Below are 6,780 nucleotides of genomic sequence, written 5' to 3'. Positions count from 1 at the left end.
ATTACATATGTTGGTTACAATGTTTAAGGGATCCATGGGAGACATATAGTGCATATTCTTCATTCTATTTACTCATCTGCCTACACATCTTTTAATTGTCTCATTAAACCCTGCTGCAGGTATGACACTTTAACATAATCAATTAACTCACACCTGTTAGGAGGTGGTGGGTAGGTGTATTGTTGTTGTTTGGTTTTTGTTTTCCTTTTTGGCATAGGTAGGTGAGGCGGGGCTTGATGGCATTCCGGCACACCTGCGGCGCATCGGACGTCATCAGTGAGCGCTTTTATGGAGCTGAGTCACGGACGTCTGGTGTCGGAGTATTGTCGCTGTCACAAGTGGTAACGTGTTTGTGCAAGCTGAATCTGCTGATTCCACGCTATTGAGCTGCATGTTTTTAGGATCCATCTTCTGCCTGCTTCTACTTTGTTTTAGCCTGTTCCGCTGCCTGCTCGCCTGCCTAGTTTCTTTGTGTTGGCTACTGTGGATCCCTGACGGAGAGCTACGTTACACCAGTCTGTGATCACTGCTACAGCTGTAGTTTTGTGTTTCAAGTAAGCTCTCCAACTCTCTCCGTCCACTTTAGTTTAAATCTCGGCTGTCGACGTTACTCCGTAAACTCTGTTTGTCCCTCGTTTTCAGGTAGCTCCGGTGCGTCATCTGCCCACCCACATACCTTGGCTCTGTCTCATCTCTTCGGCTTTGCTCTCCTTGCACATTTTTATTTGTCACTGTATATAGCCCCCTCCCTTGTAAATATTCCCCATCATTGTAGATAAACTTGCATCACAACTCTCTTGTGCCCGTGTGTGTTTCTGCCACTAAATCCATCCGTGCAGTTTTCCTAACAACACCTGAGTAAGTAGTTATTGTTGGCACGTGTTGGCGCGCCCACACACACTCACACACACAAACACACACACACACACACACACACCTATAAGATTTTTATCATACATAATAATATACATTTAATCACTACCCTTGTAATGATAAGGACTTACGTGTTTAAAGGTGACTCAGACAATTGCTCATTCTTGCAATCGTGCAGTAATAATTAACATATAGCTTAGACAAGGCAAGGCAAGTTTATTTGTATAGCACAATTCAACAACAAGGTGATTCAAAGTGCTTTAGAGAGACATTAGCATGCACACACACAAAAAAGCAAACAAACACTGATTCAGCAACTGTAGCAATTTGGTTCTCTTTTTCCCAGAAGTCTGAAGTTTTCCAGTAACTGCGTCACATCAGCATCAGCATCAAGTTGACTTCAAGTTCCAGCAAAGCAAAGCTAGTTGCAATATTTAAGCTTGTTTAAAAAAACCACAAATCCTTATAACAAAAAAAAAGGTTTGTTTCAGCCTTTTTTACACTATTGTACAGTTGAATTTAGAACAACATAAAATGCAAAACCCTGGTCTTTAAAAACAATAGATACAAAGTACTTTGAAGTGTGTTGCTACATTGCACAACAGGAAAGTACTGTTTTTAAACCACTGAACAGTCACTTTAGTGTTAAACCAATGATAAGGACCCGCATAAGATGCACTTCTACACTTTCTAAAGTTACTTAGTGCTAAAAGCCAAGAGCAACTATTTCTAATCCTTTTGTTAAGATTTGGACAATTTGAACTGAGCACCTGAGACAAAGAGATAGAAAGAGTGCGCTAATTTAGGATTATGTTGTGGTTTTGGGTGTGGTTACCCAAAGACAAGAGGCATGCCTGAGTTATGGGGGACAAATCTAAAAACTTGCTGGACTGGTTAAGTCTGACATCAAGGTGGCTGTAGCTCAGGTGGTTGAGCAGTTCACCAACTTCTGTCTGCTCCGGTCTGTATTTATGCCAAATATGCTTGGACAAGATATTAACCCCATGGTTACTAATCCAATGCATCCACTGGAGTATGAATGCATGTGAATGTTAAATAGGAAGCAATGTGAATGTGTGTGAATGGTTGTCTGAAGCACTTTGAGTGCTCAGATAAAGTAGAAAAGCGCTTTATAAGAACAGTCTGTTTACATCAGACTTGCTTAGACGTGATAACAGCTTAAATCATTCTATTCATTTATGTAGGTTTAGAAAGAAGATATTTGTTCAATACAGCATAACACAAAGATGACTCCAAACACACTTTGAAGCTTCAAAGTATACACAAACTATAAGGTGAATGATGAGTCACCCAGGCATTACATGTCTGTTTGTTTATCTGATGCCATGACAACAGTTTATGACAGTTTAGCAACATGAGATTATTTTCTGTTTCTTTTTATCTAAATCAATTTATTGTTCACAGCTGTTGTTCTCATTTATGTCACTTTTGATGTGTAGCTTGACACCCTACAGAAACCATTTTGACATTCCAATTTGACTGAGAGGCCACTGATGTTACTTATATGTCAGTATTTCATTTGAGTCTCCAAACTAAGCTTTACAATTCCCATTGAAAACAAAACCACCACATCATGAGTCATCACCCCCTCAGTTCAATTCAATTCAATTTTTATAGCACCAAATCACAACAACAGTCACCTCAAGGCGGTTTATATTATAAGATAGACCCTATAATAATAGATACAGAGAAAAACCCAACAATCAAATGACCCCCTATGAGCAAGCACTTTGGCGACAGTGGGAAGGAAAAACTCCCTTTTAACAGGAAGAAACCTCCAGCAGAACCAGCATCAGGGAGGGCCGGGGCCATCTGCTGCGACCAGTTGGGGTGAGAGAAGGAAAACAGGATGGAAGACATGCTGTGGAAGAGAGAAAGAGATTAATAACAAGTACGATTCAATGCAGAGAGGTCTATTAACATACAGTGAGTGAGAAAGGTGACTGAAAAGGAAAAACTCAATGCATCATGGGAATCCCCGGCAGCCTACACCTATTGCAGCATAACTAAGGGAGGATTCAGGGTAACCTGGTCCAGTCCTAACTATATGCTTTAGCAAAAAGTAATGTTTTAAGCCTAATCTTGAAAGTAGAGATAGTGTCTGTTTCCCGAATCCAAACTGGAAGCTGGAACTGCAGAAGAGGGGCCTGAAAACTGAAGGCTCTCCCTCCCATTCTACTTTTAAATACTCTAGGAACAACAAGTAGGCCTGCAGGGCGAGAGTGAAGTGCTCTAATAGGGTGATGTGGTACTACAAGGTCATTAAGATAAGATGGGGCCTGATTATTTAAGACCTTTGAATTTTGAATTCAATTCTGGATTTGACAGGGAGACAATGGAAGGAAGCCAATACTGGAGAAATCTGCTCTCTCTTTCTAGTCCCTGTCAGTACTCTTGCTGCAGCATTTTGGATTAGCTGAAGGCTTTTCAGCAAGTTTTAGGACTTCCTGATAATAATGAATTACAGTAGTCCAACCTGGAAGTAATAAATGTACGAACTAGTTTGTCAGCGTCACTCTGAGACAGGATATTTCTAATTTTAGAGATGTTGCGCAAATGGAAGAAAGCAGTCCTACATATTTCTCAAAAACATAACATTCAGCCCATTTTCAATTAATGTTCCATTTCAGAAAAAGTTTCAGATATTTCAGAAAATATTGTGTTTCTTACACAGGTCATCTAATAAACACATATTTAAACACATATATTCTTTAATTTTCTTTTTTAAAAAGAAAAAAATACACTATGGTTGTGGCTGTTTTGTGAAAGGCTGTACTACAGTACATGTCAATGCAGTATGTGAGAGGGAGCAGGAGTTATCTCTCTAAAGTAAATCATTGCTGGCTGTGATTTGCTAACATCAAATTCAGTTTAGGTTTATCTTGCTAATAAACCTAATAGATCCCCTTTTTCTGTCTTAATTCTTCATGGCATAGATTCAACAAGGTCCTGGAAGCTTCTCTTATATTTTTATATAACAGTATCAATTCCCAAGGCAAAAGGATTCAAAAGAAGCAAACTTCCAGTTTGCAAACACATAATCAAAAAAAAAGGTGTTTACTTCACACCCTTATACAACCTCCTTCTATTTTTAAGACAATCAAAATGGAATTTACCTAAAGGTCATATGAACCATTCATGCAGTTTGTTTACGCAACTTCGCTTCTTGTCTGATGTCATGGCAACACTTTTAAAAAAAATGCTAGTGACATAAAGTCAGTAACTGTAAGTGGAGCATTTAGAAGAAGTGATTGGAATATATTTTCTCTCCCGTTCAGGGTGTGGAGTCCTGCATGGACCCGAGGGGAGACACACCCTTGAAGACAACACAACAAAGGAGGCAATAAGGAAGAAAGGAAGAAAAAGACTCAAGGAACTAAACTGCACTAGAGATGTACCCAACATAAGTGAATCTGAAAAACCTTCCTACAGTTTAGTGTCAATTTAAACAGCCGCTCAAGTTGTTTTCCTTATTAAAATTATGGTTGTCTTTTGGAGAAATGTACAGTATGTGAAAGGAAGTTGCAGCCATTATTATTTAAGAATGTCTTTGACTGTTTTTGTGAGTAACATCTTTTTACCCTCATGAGTCATGGCTTCTTTCTTTCTGCTCATGCGTAACATTTTTTGTCACATGTACAGTATGCTTTAACTAATGACTGGGCTTTTCAATAAAGAGTTGTGAACCAGTAAAGGACCAAAGAGTTTATAGTAACTTAAATCAGGCTCAATATCATGTTATAACTCTTAGTTTGTTTATATATCTTGTTGAAATCTAAGATCAGTGTAAGTGTGGCTTAGTCCTGTTTTAATTCAGTTTTATCTGCATAATCCCAATTCAAAACCCAGCAATGTCATAGAGAATCCCCTACAGGAAAGCATTTGACAACAGTGGGAAATCTGCAGTGACTGGCCCTCAGGGCCTAAATGGAAAGAAAAAAACAAATGAGCAAACAGAAACAAGAACACAATGTGAAGTGTGAGAAAGCATAAGGTATGATAAGCAGAAGTGAAAGAAGAAAAAAAATGGCAGAGAAGTGATGACAGCGCAGGTCTTAAGCACAGCCTCGCTGATTGCCGTCAATGGATATCAAGTGAGCAGCACAGGTGAAGAATCAAGGCTCTGCCCACAAGGCAGACACAGGAGAGCACAGGAGGGCAGTGGAAAAACACCAGGTGCTCACCTGGATCATGACACCATTACAATACAATTTAACTAAAACCTCTAAGATACCTCATAAAAATGGGAAGTGAAACAGACACAATGTCTTTGTGTCGTCTCCCTGACGATCCTGTTCCCTGGAACTCAGAGAGCTTTTCCCAGGAAAAGCACTTTTGTGATTTGTTCACTTAGAAAGGATTAATTGCTTCCCTTTGTCAAAAAAAATGGTAATATCATGCAGCGGCGCAGCTCTCCACTGGTAAGGGTAATCTGGCTCCCTTGTTGAGCTCCAGCCAAACTTTCATGTCATAAATTCACTACAGTTGTAAGCTGCTGCTGCTGCATGTCATCTTACTGAACATCTTAGCAACTTTAAAGTTAACTGCAATGTTTTCATTCTGAATAGGTTGAAAAAAAAAAAGAATGACCATTTTGATGAAAGTTGGGTGTAGTTATTTTTCCTCTGTCATGCCTGTTTCATTCATTTTGGAAGCACTGTCCCTGCATAGCTACCTTTTTAGTGTCCCCACCAGTGCAGACCAGGTCTCACAGCAGCCCGAGCTCAAGCAACATACAAAAGGGATGATTTTGGGGTCAGCTCATGCAGCAAGACTTGAAGTTTGAAGTCTAATTTAAAAATGAATCTGGAGCCATGCTCCCTTTAGGTATAATAAAATGTCCAAAAATGGAGTACACCAAAAAGTGACCCGTGTCTGAAACCTGTCACTTTAACAGACTGATTATTCTAATCCTTTTGCAAACCCACTGACTTCAAAGGGCTTGTCTAAGACTCTCAGAGGTATTGATTGTTATGCTGCCAGTCCTTACTTTTACTTCCGAACTACACATAAACTCAACCTGAGCTAAATGCTGAGTCACCAGGCTTTTTCCAGGGAAGTCAACTGTCATGTATTTTTTGTGAAGTCAGGAGCATAAGTCATTTTAAATGTGACACATTTAATGCAGTTGTTTTGAGCAATTTTGCAAAACTTCCTTTTCAGCTTATTTGTTTTGACGTTCGAGGACGTGGCAGCTGTCCGTAACATGCTGCTGACAAGGTAATTTAGTGTTATTGGAGCATTTTGGAGAACTGATGTGAACATGAAGAGGAAGAGTACAGTGGCATGACCATATGACACCATACCCTCACTGAAAATTAGACTGAGGTCATTTATAACATAGAAATGGATCTGAAATTGCAGCGCTTCCATTTGAAAAGTTGCCAAAAAATGAACTGATCTCAAATAATCACTCAGTGAGTTCATGTATTTTTATTCAGCAGTGTTTATCATTTCCTGAAGCTGCCATGTGATAATGTGTGATGTGTCTTTGAGAATGCCTCTTAAACTAGACTCTCATGGGGCTGTCTGCCTTCACATGCATATGAACTTGAACGTCCCCTAATGTTGTTTTGTTTTTTTGTTTCTGCTTGTTTACTATACAGATTCTAGGTATGAGCAACCATCTCAGCTGTAGGCAAAAGATGACAACCAAAATAATTGTAAAATATATTTTATTAGTACAATCATAAAAGAATGAAGGACAAAACAGTCCAGTGTACCACTTGCAACATGGATAAAACATACATTCCAAGGCCAGAGCCAGTTATGCCACAAGTCAGGTACTCTTTACATGTTGATTGCTTTAACTGGGATCAGCAGTTGTCCTCCAACACCCACCACCCTGTGAGCAGAAGGCCGATAATCATTCTGGCCTCGGCAACC

The 6,780-nt window shown here is 39.4% G+C and overlaps 1 long non-coding RNA gene across 1 annotated transcript; it reads left to right on the top strand.

The window, feature by feature from the left end:
- The first annotated feature begins 272 nt into the window (after positions 1 to 272).
- On the top strand, positions 273 to 4,565 carry LOC308387982. The gene is made up of 3 exons (XR_013970022.1): positions 273 to 554; positions 643 to 858; positions 4,173 to 4,565. It is a non-coding gene; the product is annotated as an uncharacterized lncRNA (long non-coding RNA).
- Positions 4,566 to 6,780: the final 2,215 nt, after the last annotated feature.

The sequence above is a fragment of the Rhamphochromis sp. 'chilingali' genome (assembly GCF_963969265.1).
Source record: "Rhamphochromis sp. 'chilingali' genome assembly, chromosome: 20".
In the NCBI taxonomy this organism is placed as follows: domain Eukaryota; kingdom Metazoa; phylum Chordata; class Actinopteri; order Cichliformes; family Cichlidae; genus Rhamphochromis; species Rhamphochromis sp. 'chilingali'.
The sequence above is the reverse complement of the archived record's forward strand: the minus strand, read 5'-3'. Positions and strand labels throughout refer to the sequence as shown.